At 35.4% G+C, this 13,738-nt stretch overlaps 1 long non-coding RNA gene across 1 annotated transcript in view; it reads right to left on the bottom strand.

Annotated features, from left to right (window-relative positions):
- LOC147584300 (uncharacterized) overlaps positions 1 to 13,738 on the bottom strand; it is a 31,135-nt gene continuing 17,397 nt past the window's right edge. Inside the window, exon 3 of the long non-coding RNA XR_015255306.1 lies at positions 1 to 289. This is a non-coding gene — a long non-coding RNA (uncharacterized LOC147584300). The remainder of the gene's footprint in view (positions 290 to 13,738) is intronic.

The following is a 13,738-nucleotide window of genomic DNA, read 5'->3' as shown; positions in this document are numbered from 1 at the left end:
TGGGACTAGGCAGCAGGGATAAAGGGAACAAAAAGTAAAACAAAATAAATGAAATAGAAGCAGGGTCATAAATGGACTGATGATGATAATAAGCTTTTTTATTTATTCCATGTACCTGAGTTTTAATTAAAACGAAGATAGACCAGAGCAAGGAGCAGTTATGGGACATCACATGAAATGTTCATTTTTTGGAGATGGACATCACCCTGGAAGAGCTAGTATGGGTTTCTGCCTGCTAGTCTGCATCCTCCCTCTGCCAGCAGGCAATGTCATCTGGTTGGTCTTGTTTCTGTGAACAAAAATTTATAAGGCATTTCATGTCACTACCTAACAAGAATCCTCTGAATTTAAGATTATGTAACCTCTGAGAAGGCAAGACGCACATGGTCAAAACACAAAAAACAAATACACATGGTCCGAATTTCACAATACAGAACAATGAAAATTAGAAAGTAAAAAATAATAATAACATCACCTGGATATAGAAGAAATATTAGGCACATATCATTATAGACATCTCTTTAGCCACATCTCCAGACGGAGGGTAGAGAAATGTAGAAATAAGAGAAACAATGTCATAAACAGAAATGCACTGCACATGTCACTCTAAAATAAAGTATTAAATTAGTTTTATTTAAATGCAACAAAAGAAAAAGGAAATGAAGTGAAACTGGAATAACTGCTAACTTCACATAAACATTTCTTCATCACAAGATATGTTAGTTTCTAAAATATACCTGTAAGGTTGAGGGGGGAGAAAGACTGCAAATTCTTTAGGCATTAAAATAAAATCTTAACTGCATTAAAAATTTCTAGATGCCAATTAACTCCCAGGTATTAAATAAAAGTAATTCACTTGGCACTTATTTACACCAGAAATTTTTAAAAATATGTCCACAAATTCTTTGACAAGAGATAAAACTAACTCACCTGGAGAATGGGAAAGAGTAACCTCTGAGACCAGGACATGAAGGGTGTTGTGACTTTTATTTGTCTTTCTTCCTTGGACCCCTCATTCTGAGGGAAGCCATATACTATATCATAAAGACACTCAAACAGCTCTAGGGAGACATCTACTTCGTGAGCAACTGGGGCTCCTTGGGAACATTAGCTAGGGACCGAGTCCTTTGCCAGTAGCCATTGGTGATCCTCCAGCTGCCCCTCCAGTCCCAATAAAGCTTTCTCAGGACACAGTCCTAGCCAACATCTTGACTCATGAGAAACACTGAATCAGAACCATCCTGCTAAACCACCCCCAAATTCCTAACCCACAGAAACGATGAATTACAAAGGTATGTAGCAATAGATAGCTAAAACAGCGTTTTATTCCTAAATTATAAAAATTTTGATTCAATTACTCAGTGCTCAAAAAGAATGAAATCTTGCCATTTGCCACAATGTTCATGGAACCAGAGTATATCATGCTAAGTGAAATAAGTCAGTCAGAAAAAGACAAATAGTATACACTTTCACTCATATGTGGAATTTAATAAATAAAACAGATGAACATAGGGGAAGGGAAGGAAAAATTAGGTAGAAACAGAGAAGGAGGCAAACCATAAGACACTCTTAACTATAGAGAACAAACTGAGGGTTGCTGGAGGGAAGTGGGGGGGGGAGGGGCTAAATGGGTGATGGGCATGAAGGAGGGCACTTCTTGGGAGGAGCACTGGGTGTTATATGTAAGTGATGAGTCACTGGATTCTACTCCTGAAACGAATACTACACTGTATGTTAACCAACTTGAATTTAAATACATAAATTAAAAAAAATTATTCTATCTTCAACACTGGATTTTGTTTTTCATTTGTCTTTTCCAGAAGAGTTAAATATTTGTTTTGACCTTTAAATCAAATGATAATTTAGCCAAGCATAAAATTCACGGGTCACACGTCCTTTCCCTCACACCTGTGTAGGAGTTGATAGTCCATTTTCTGGCACTGAACATTTAATTAGCTTCCTTAGTACAGTTTTTCCATTTAACCACTAAGTAATTTGGTTCTAAGTTTTTTTTTATATGAAGTTTGTTTAATTTTTTTTTTTTAGATTTATAGAAAAACTTTGAAGGTCAAAGACACTTCCCATATACTCTGTACTCATTTTCCTCTGTTACTAACATCTCACATTACATTGAGTTAGAAGACTTAACTATTTCCAAAATGAGAGGAGTGATTCTGACTAGAGATTAAATGTGGGATTATGGCAATATATAGATTTTGAAGCTCTCACCATGGATAAGGCTGCCTAGGCAGTAAGTTTACAAGGACAATCTAGGGGAAAACCTTAAGGAAACCCAATGCTTAATGGCTAGATAGAGGGGGGAATGAGACTACAAAGTAAATATAGAGAGAATAATGGCCAAAAATACAGGAAAAACCATGGAAGTATAGTATTACATAAGCCAGTGTTAGAGTATTTCTTGAAAGGAGTAGTTGGGGTTATCAAATGCTATAGAAAGATCAAGAAAAATAAGTGTCTCTTAGATACATGATGTAAAGGTCCCTCTTTAAATATGAAACAAAACTCACCAAGTATGGCCATATTGCAGTTTTTCAAAAGAAGGGTGACATGCTGGGGAATTCTAATAAAGATAATGCAATATCTTTTAAGATTCTTAATTACAATTTTCAATTGAATGTAAGGCAAAATTGCAATCATGGAAAGGAGTCTATACCTAGAGTAGTGACTTCAGGTTCTGCATTTACAATCATAGTATACATGCCTTCACCTGTGTTTGAGGAATATTTCAGAATGTGTATATCTCCTAATCAACTGTGATTAGACCAAGGGTAGATCCTTGATATTACACAGGCCAGTCAGAGTCCTTTCCCAAGTCCAAATTAGAATTGAGAGTAAGAGAGGAGTGTCAACTTCTTTGTGAGATTGTAATCATAACAAAAGAACTTGAAGACCATTTTGTCTCCAGTGTGGTTTGTATAGGCCAGAAAGCATCTTCTCTGAAAGAGGACACTTGTTCCGATCTCTGTCTCTCATTGATTTAATTCTCTCCCTGTGTATGTTTTATTTGCCACTGTAATATCCAGAAACTACCTGTTTTTCAATGTGTACTTCAGCTCCAGAATTTCCAGGTTTTAAAAACAGGCTATATCACTATTCATAATTTCCAGTTCTTTTCTTTTTATTTTTTTTAACATTTATTCATTTTTTGAGAGACATAGAGAGAGCACAAGCAGGGGTGGGGCGGAGAGAGAGGGAGACACAGAATCTGAAGCAGGCTCCAGGCTCCGAGCTGTCAGCACAGAGCCCGATGCGGGGCTGGAACCCACGAACCGCGAGATCATGACCTGAGCGAAGTCGGACGCTTAACCGACTGAGCCACCCAGGAACCCCATAATTTCCAGTTCTTAATTTACATTTGAAAATTATGTTTGTAATTCTAAGAGCATAGTAAATAGAGTTATTTTACAATCCATGACCAGTAATTTCATTGCCTAGTGTGCCTGTGGATCTATTTCATTGCCTATTGTGTTGCTTGTTGCTTATGTTGTCTTTCCCCTCATCTTTGGCTGTGTGCTTAATGTTTTTGAAAAAAAATTGCAGAAACAATTTGAAGGCTGAAATGAAGTTATCTTCCTTCAGAAAGAATTTCCAATTACTTTTGACAGGCATCTTGGGACACAAGCAAAACAGGTGATCTTAAGTTAATTTCAAGATTTGAGGTTTTCTGTGGAAACCAGATACCTTAGAGCTTGTTCAGTGCTTGAAAGGATTGCATTACTTTCTATTGGTCCCTACTCCTAAGGCGTGGGTGACCCTTAGGGGTTGTTTACCAGGGCTACCCTCCTTTGCTAAGCCTTGGACTCAGCTTTTGTTGCTCCAGATCAAAGAAATCGTCAAAGATACTGCTCAACTCCTCAAAGTTCTTTCTAGATCTGAAAATGTCCCCTGCACAGAAAGAACTCCAAAGATCTTTGGATTTCTATGTTCTCCTGGATATTGACATGGTTACTCCTACCATTTTGAACTCCAATATTTCTTTTGGTTGATGATCATGTTTTGTGGGCCCAGAAATTTATATGATTTATGGACCCATCTTTTGGAAAAGGACACAAAATCAGACACAGAGTCTTGAAAGGAAGCATACAAGTGAAAAACCCTGGAACCTAAGCTTCATGGTAAATCCTCCTCTGCTAGGCTTCACTTGGTGGTTTGGTCCAAATTACCTGGTCACCAATTACCACAAGTTCAAGGCACTTTCCTGGATCCTTAAAGGAATGTATGCTATTCAGTGTGGTGTGATACTCACATCATGAAGAGCAGCAGAGCTAACAGATCAGAACATCTCTCTCTTTTCACATGCATCTACTCTTTGAATGGAATGGCAGTAAGAATCAACCCCATTATTTAGATAGTTATTTATATCTCACTCTCACTTTTTTCCTCATGTAAGTAAGCATATTTGAATCTGCAGAAGCTAAATTTGCATGTGATGCAACTCCATTATTATCTGTAATTTTTCTTTCGAGGGCTTCTTTAACACAAAAGCTGCTTCAAAGTGCATGTTCTAATTTCAGATGAATGCATATTTTTAGCTATTTTTTTATTGTTCATCACAAACTTCATCACACTGTTGCTAGTATTATAATCTGCATGGTTTATGTTTTTTGGAATTTTTGAGATTATGCTGAGACCAAACAGTTAACTTTTTAATGTTTTGTGTATGCTCTAAAAGAACGTATATTTTTCTGTTATTGGTAAGAAATTCTCTATAAATCAACTTGATTAAAGCTATCAAATGTGTTACTAAAATTCTCTGTACCCTTATTTATTTTTTGTCTATTTTATTTATTTATTTATTTTATTTATTTATTTTATTTATTTATTTTATATATTTATTTTATTTATTTATTTATTTATTTTATTTGTTGATATCCACATAAAATGCCTAATGGCTGTGTACACATCAATTCTTAATGTGTTCATGTTTTGTCCATTCTGTTAGCATGCAGAAAATGGTAGCTGGTGGACCAGAAATTCCAAATAATCTGTGAGACAAGGTAAAAAAAATAGGATCTAACTGGAGAATTTAAAAAGTCTGAAACACACACAGAGGTGTACATTTCCTGCCATGACATAGTAACAGGGTTTGGATTTAGATTTCCATAGGAAATAATTACAAAACTGGATTAAATTTCTAAAAGAACTGTGTTAAGACATTGGCCAATAGGCACCTTAGGACCATTAAGGTAAAGAAAATGGGAAAACTCTACAATTGCCTGGCTTTCTGCCTGGAGGCACATCTGCTTTGCAAACTGTGAAACTGGGAGAGCAGAATGTTGCTCTTGTTGAAGTGATGACCCAGAGACTGGAGTTCAGGGAGGCTGAGGTAGCCAGGGGTTGCAGGCTAGCGTTGTGGAGAAGGGGAGATAAGCAGAAAAGGAGCTTCAAAATTCAGCACGAGAATTCTCTTGAATCTTTGCTGAATACTCAACTATGTATGCAAGGGCAAAGAGGGGGCGGGGGCTTTAAGCTGAACACTTTCCAGAGCGCACAGAGATGTGAGAGCCCGTGATGTTCACTCAGGGAATTTGGTAAAAACCTGAGAAGAACCATGTAAGACTAAACTATCCCTACAGTAAAGGAGAGCAAAATTTTCAGCCCACCCCAACAAGTGTTGAAAATGCCAGGGAAACCACAAGTAAAATCTAAAGCCCGGCAAGATAGCAGAATACAAGGTCAATGTACAAAACCATTTTTATGTGTATATACTGGCAAATAAATGATTATAAATTAAAAATTTTAAATACCATTGAAGCTAGCATTAAAATCATGGATTATTTAGGGGTAAACTTCACATAATATATCCAGATGTGAGACCTAGGTATTGAAAAATCACAAAGATTGTTGTGAGAAATTAAAGGAGATTTTAATAAATGGAGATATCTACTATGTTCATTCACCAGAATACTCAATATTAAGAGTCAATTCTTCTTAAATTCATCTGTAGATTCAATGCCATTTAAATTAAATCCAAGCAAGGTTTTTGGGTTAAAATAGAAAAGATTGATAATACCAAATCAAGGATAGGGAGCAACTGGAATGCACATCATTGGTGGAAATACAAAGTGATATAGCTAACATATTAATCTTCTCTTGCTGTGTAACGAATTACCATCAGCAGCAGCTTAAAAAACACATTTAGTATTAATTCATGGTCTTTACAGATCAGAAATAGGGAGGTCCTTTGCTTAGGGACTCACAAAATTTCCATTAAAGTGTGGCCAGGGCTAGGTTCTCATTTGAGGCTTGAGGTCCTTTTCCACCTCCCTCGGGTTTTTTGGCAGAATTATTTTGACTGTGGAATTCATGGAAGCTCACTTGAATGAGCAAGGGCAACAGCAACTCTAAAGTGATTTCAGCACAGATTTGTATGCAAGGTAATGTGTTGACAAGAATGATATCTACTCACATTTGCCACATTTAACTGGTTAGGGGCCAGTCACAGAGTTTGCACACACTCAAGGCATGGAGTTATAAAAAGTATGAACACCAAGAGACAGCAATCATGAGGGTTAACACAAATTCTCTTCCATAGTCAGGCTGAAAATTTTTCTGGTAGTTTCTTATAAAGGAACTCTACACTATAACCCACTACCACTTCTAATCATATTTGCCCGAGAAAAATTAATGCATATGTCTGCATAAAGATCTGTATGCGAATGTTCATAGAAAATATATTTATAATAGCCCCAAACTGGAAACAATTCAAATGTCTAGTCACTGGTGAAATTATGAGGTTATACAATGTTTTTCAGTACTAACAGGGAATAAGCCACTGACACATGCAACAACATGAATGAATCTCAAACATCTGTGCTAAGTAAGTGAAGCCATACACAAAGACTACATTCTATTTATATGAAATTATAAAGAATTTTATGTAGAACAAGAAAAACATAATATGTCACAGTGCCAGCAAGCAGGCTTATGGATGCCTGGTACCAGGCATGAGGGGTGGAGATTGACCAGAAAGGAGTAATTTGGGATAGTAATGATCCTGTATCTGCTCTGCAGCGGTAGCTTTCTGCACATACATAATGTCAAATATACGCCTGGCACTTGGCAGACCCTTTGCAATGTCATATCCCATCCCTCCTGGGCAGGAAATAGAGCATGTGGAGAAATGAGATGTCCATCTCACTGCTGAGATCAAGGATGATAACATGAGTTCATAGCGCACTCAAAAAAAACAAAAACAAAACCAAAAAAACCTCAACATTCATATGCCTGACTATATGGGAACTGGAGTAAAGGAAATAAATGTGGGGTTTATTTCTGGATAGGAAGTCTCTGAGGGTGGATAGTTCAGTGGGTGAGAACATATTTACTCTGGCTACTCAGAGAATTCAAATTGGTACAGAGCAAAATAAAAACAGAGATATACTAGATGCAATGAAAATGAAAAGAAGGTTAAATGAAAAAGAAGAAATAGGTGAGCTGTAGGTACAGGGGAAAGAAAGGTACAGGCATGCCATGGGTGATGACAAGGTTCAAATCTATAGAAACAGAATTGAGATACTTAGAGTAAGCACGCCGAATCCATCATTTTGGAAGATACATGAAGTGGAAGTTCAATCTGCCAACCTTTAAGTCAAGTAATTAAGTATTTGAAATAAGATTAAAGAATAGATGGGAAGCCTGTAAGTTATGGCCGTGAAGATGGGATGGTCATGATGCAAACAGATACGGGGGACTTCAACAGATGTATCACAGGAGTGAAGTAACCAGAGGACAGTAATTGTTCACTATTCTGAAAATATTCTTATCAAAACACCAATCTCTCCCAAAATATGCAAGGTTAGAAATCACCTTAGGAAATGAGACTGTGGGCTGCCACAATAGCACCTACACATGTATTGAACCACAGGTTAAATCAAGCCATCAACGAATTTAGGTGCCACGAGAGCTGATATTGTTTTGGCTGATTCTTGCATATACAGAGTGATGTGAAAGATTCATTTGAACAGGATTTTCTCTGCCACTGGCCCTTTTCTTAAACTGTTTATCAAACTAATTTATCAAGTTAATCTCAATGAACTAGATGCCAGTCAGAGCCCTTAAAAAGAGAAAGCAGTAAAAGGAATTTTGAAATGTTGGGATAAAGCGAAATCAAGAGCTGAATGTAGGCAGCATCTCTATAATCATGATGTAGGGTTCATACAAACCAAGCAATTTCAGGCAGAGAAGACCCAGTTGTCTATGTATGAGCTTCCCATCTTATGTATAACAAAACTATAATGTTCAGGAAGCAGTTAAGCTCCCTGAATTGATTTAAAATATTTTCCCGTGTGGAGACAGAACATTTTTTAGGAAAAAAAAAAAAGTCTACCAAATGATCTTACTAAAGCATGGTACATATCTAGCTTTGGTGGACTTGCTCATAATGCCAGCAACGCTTACTAAGGAGTCAAGCAGGAAAGAAATGTTGCTTCCGATTAACCTCAACCAAAACCTAAAGGTTGTTTGTTACTGTAGGTGAGATTATAGAACAGCGAGATTGATTCCCCACTACAAATAGAGATCTGTAAAATAGTATTGATGTTTTATTTTATTTTTCTATTACAGATGTTCTTGTTGATGGTGTTATAAAAAGGATAGCATGATCATATCTAACATAAGCAGAAATGTCAATGTGTAGCCATGGAAACAGCCTGGCAAGCCAGTGGTAACCTACCCTTCATGTGGATTATTTTTCTTCTAAATGACTCCTTGGACAACAAATGTATAAACATACAACTATCAAAAATATAAAAATCAGACATGTGTAGATTGAAAACAGTGCTACACCAAATTCACAACTCAACTCAAATGCCTCAGGTCACAAATTCATGCCTCCAGGGATAGTATAAAAGAACAAACCATCTTGGCAAGAACTCCTGGCAGATGGATAACTGGGACCTGCTTGGAAGAAGCAGTTCTACCTGGCTCCAGAGGTTCATTACTTCAGGGGGATGTCAGCCCAGAACGACACACTTTCTGATTTTCCAAGAAAATCAGGAAATTAGGTTTGTATGTAAAATCATGTAATTTTTAATCTTGTCCGCTTATTTTAATTTTAAAACATTTATAGACCAAACAAGTTTTATGTGTTTATGTTTTTCAGGGAGAAGCCAGTCTCTGGCCCAATTTTATATCTGGGCCAATGGACTATCAATTTCATCTGATTGATTTACTGATTGAGATTTAGTTGCATCTATATATTCACTTACTTTCTTTGGATTGATTATGTAAAGCCCAATGGGTTGGCTTCAAAAGAGAGACTCAGAATTTTTAGGTAATCGGCAAATGAGCTGAGCTTTATCTCTTTATGGAACCTTTAGAAGAACTTTAAATAGGTAATTTAGGATTTAGTTTTGTTCACAGAGTAAACAATTGAGTGAATTATGAAACTGGAAATTGTGAATCCATCATTTAAACCAGTTAACTTAGTCTCAAAAGCATCTGATTATTTCATGTGGAATACACTATTTTGGTTTTCTGTAGAACCTAGTTCACTGAATATAAACTACTCTTGCTCTACATAGGTACAAGATAAAGGTCTGAAGAGACCGTGGCCTAGGGCAGTTTGGATTTTGTTTACAAATATTTTAAAGATGTCAGAAATACCCCAGAGTTGTGCAAGGGCCAGAGATTAAGAGATTCAATCTAAGAAAAGAAAAAAGAAATCCCACTAATGATATGAGGAATTGGACAAAGGATGACATTAATGATACCCACTTATATTTTGCTCTGACAGTTCATTTGAGATGTGTGTGTGTGTGTGTGTATGTGTGTGTGTGTGTGTGTAATGTATTTCTTTGAAAATAGAAATATCTTTCTGAAGGAAGGCTTAGTTTTTTTACGACCAAAGCATAGCTAATGCAGCTTAAATAAGCAATAATTGGTGTTGGTAAAAACGTGTTTGAATATTAATTAGAAAGTTGGAAAATTTTGATGTTTAAAAGAAAAATATGAATTTACCAACATGAGGACTTCTTCCAGAACTTAAAATTGGGGTTCTTATCTTGAAAACAATAATTATTACTGTCATCGTTATTATTATTAACCAATGAAGTATTTTGTCTGCAAATGTTTCTATTGGGATTAAGTTACATGAAGAAATGTTTTTTAGAGAAAGATCTGGTACCAGTTAATTAACTATGTGCTCTGATTTTTTAAAAATAATCTTTATGGAGATAGAGAAGCTTAACAAAAGGCAACTGTTACTGATTAACCTAAATATTCTTTCTTGGTAGAAGTTTTAAATTTAGGATTCTTTAATTAGAAGCTAAGAAATTACCGGTCTACCTTCTGAACAATATATTCTTAAATCAGTAGAAGAAAAAGAATTGCATGATATCAAAGCAAGTGTACTATCAGTTATCCATTAATTTTTATTCTGTACTTTGGAACAGATATGAAATTAAAAATTAATAAATTAAAGGAAAGAAGTTGCCAATAAACAAATAATGGAAGGTCATGGCTTCCAAAATTTCACCAACTTTATTCTAAATATTTGATATGCCAATTGCATCATTTCCCAAGACAGTTCTGAAACTTAGGGGAATTTTAAGGAGACATTGATTAGAATTAACATATACATATAATATCACTTATAGAAAATCCATGTGGATGTTGATAAATGTACACTTATGAGGATTACTTTCATGGAAAGCCAATGAGCAACTATGAAAGAAAGGAAATTATTTGAAACCACGAAAGCCATACGTAGGCAACCATAAGGCACCACAAAGAAATCTCTTTTTTTCTAAATGCCTTCTAGGAAAACAGCGTCCAGGAATTAGATCCGACCTTCTTTCCCTGCCCTGGCTTTCTTGAGGTCTAACTAACAGACAGAAAAACTGCACACACATTTAATGCATACAATTTTATGAGTTTAGACACATGCATACACTTGTGATACCATCACCACAATCAAGATAATAACCATTGGATCTAGGGTTTGTAGCATCTTTGATAAGGATAGGCAGCTTTGTAGAAAAGCTTAAGTTGCTTTAAATATTTTTATGTCTTAAGAGTATTGGAAATTTTATTACATTATGTGAGGGAGATCAGAGTGACCAGAGTGAAGATGTGACAATTATTAGGAAAATATCGGAAATAATAAATACTCTTCAGTCAGTGGCAACTGCAGTGAAGAACATTGACCTCTTATTTGTGAAGTTTGCAAAGTATGTTCCAGAAAACAAAGAGAAAATCAAAAGCAAACAAAAATACCTATCAGATGTATTCCAGCATTTTTAGCCATCTCCATTCTTACTTATTAAAAAAAAAGTGAAAAGTGGAGAATATCCTTGACAATGGAAAGCATTTTATGCCTGACATGCATTGTATCACTTAAATATTATGAATCCTGTCAATGCCTGTAATCAGTTCTCACATACATACGTGAGGATTCACATCGTTTCATGATTAGAACACTACATATTAGCATGCATTTCGGAAAACATTATTGCATTTGGGCTCCAAAAGTGAAAATCCTTGGAATTTGAAACTGCATATGCCAAAATCATCTTGGTCAAAAGATTCACAATATCCATTGTGAAATATATAAAATATGTTTAATATAAAATAATCTCCATTTCAAATAAAGCAGATACATATCAATATTAAGAAAGCAAAGAGCTGAGCCTAATGTTGGAGATCTCCCACTGACACGTCACTCCCTAGTAAGATATAACCACTGAAGGATGATCACATGAGACTTAACAAAGGGCCACATATGGCCCTGGGTTTAGTTATTAATGTATTGAATTATTTTTTTATTCTAATTGTTTCTTCTTTACTCTTCTATGCTTAAGGGATATGCTCATATAAATGACTGCAAGATAAATAAAGCTGACAAACACAAGTGACTGTATCTTTTGGCATTAAGATAATTATAGATCATTACATGGTAGGAATAGTCAATAGCCCCAAAGTAATATGATTAAATAAAGCACTTTAAAACTGTAATTCACCTAGCCTTTTTAATATTTTACTATTTCTTCTTTGTTGCTCCAAAGCTATGAATTTTAAGATTTATTTGTCACTACTCTCTATATTTTCTGCTGTACACACTATTTGTGGGCTATGGCAACCAATCCCCTTGGGCTTGCTTTTGCTTTAATTTGCATAAACACAGGCATCATATGAATATTCAGTGAGTGGCTTTGCATTAAGTAAGTGCCCTTAATCAGCTTTTCAGTTCAGTTTTATTGGTTGCACACACAGTCAGTTATTTCATCCAGAAAATCTGAAGGCCCTACAAACTAACCAGGTAAGGATTGTAATTCCTTGATGCATTTAATGAAAGAATATTATCATTTGATTACATAGGTTCTGGAGAATGCTAAAAGCATGGTGGGTTTTTTTTTCCCTGTGTTTTTTTCTTCCCTTGGTGGTCAGGTGGGTGCATGATTCTCTAATTTGCATAAACATCAGATCTATGAATAATTCATCAGGGTTATTTTAAACACTAGGCTTCTACTTTGGATGGCACTAGGGTACCGCCATTTGATTGGCTGAATGCTGTTTTCATCACCAGCAGAATTCCTATAACATGAAAGCACCTAAAGGGGCTGAATTGAATATACAGTATTTGTTTTTTGAAAAATGTCTGTTATCTTTTCAAAGCAAATTGTGCTCTTCTCTCCCTCTCTAACATTAGAACTTGTAGCTTTTCATTATAAATACATTACAAGCTCAAATGTGGCTACCGTTTGTAGACTTGACCGGTATCTATGATTTCTGGAGAATGGGGTAGCAGCTGTATTCTTCTAAACATGCATAAACATGAGCGACATGTAAATAAGAAACTGTCACATGCATATGGAGCCATGAACAGCTCCATCGCTAGGATCCATCTATTTCTCTTTATCAGAATATTCTCTGAATAGATAACTTTGAGGCTCTTTCATCAATTTTAAAATGCCATGGACAATTATGGCACTGTATATGCATATAGTAAGCATATATGATCTGACAAATTATTTCTTGCGTAATATTTAATTTATAGTTTCCTCTCAGCCCACCTACAGATTTTTAAATTTAGTAGTTCCTTGCCATACGATAGTGACAGGAAAACTGTTAATTAAGAATGACCAGCTAATTAATTAAGATATTAGGGTGTAACTCACTCCCACGATTTACTAAAAATAAATTATGCCTTTATGCTTGTGGAGATGAGGAACACGCAGGTTTACATCATTCTTTGTTAGTTACTTGAACATTAGCCATTTGCATTTCTGGTCTCAGAGTCCTCACTGACAAGATTCTCACTGTAAGCATTTGTGATCTTGAAACATTACAGAAATAGGGGATTGGGGGATGGTATAAATTGAATTTACTCTTTGGCACATTCCATTTTTGTTTTCCTACTTCATACAGGAATGTATCACAAATAAGATGTTGAACAATTACTGTTATGAAAGGTATAGGAATGACATGTATAATCAGTCTGTGTAATCAACTAAAAAGTACTTCAAGTTCATTGTATTTTCTATATATTATATGGATAAAAATACCAAAGGCATCCTTAACAACTAACAAAAAAGGCTGAAAATTTCTCAGTATTTCATAGGTTTGCCACAAAATTTTTTAAGTTTACTCTAAATCAATATTACACTGTATTATTTTTCAGTCTTTTTATAAACAGTATTCAAATATGAGCTTCATATGATGCTGAAGCTGAAGAAAAATGACAACCTTTTCATTTCCTTTTCTAGCTCTCTATAAA

The sequence above is a fragment of the Puma concolor genome, chromosome A1 (assembly GCF_028749965.1).
Source record: "Puma concolor isolate L17-30 chromosome A1, mPumCon1.1.hap2, whole genome shotgun sequence".
Classification (NCBI taxonomy): domain Eukaryota; kingdom Metazoa; phylum Chordata; class Mammalia; order Carnivora; family Felidae; genus Puma; species Puma concolor.
This window is presented reverse-complemented; position numbering and strand designations above follow the sequence as displayed.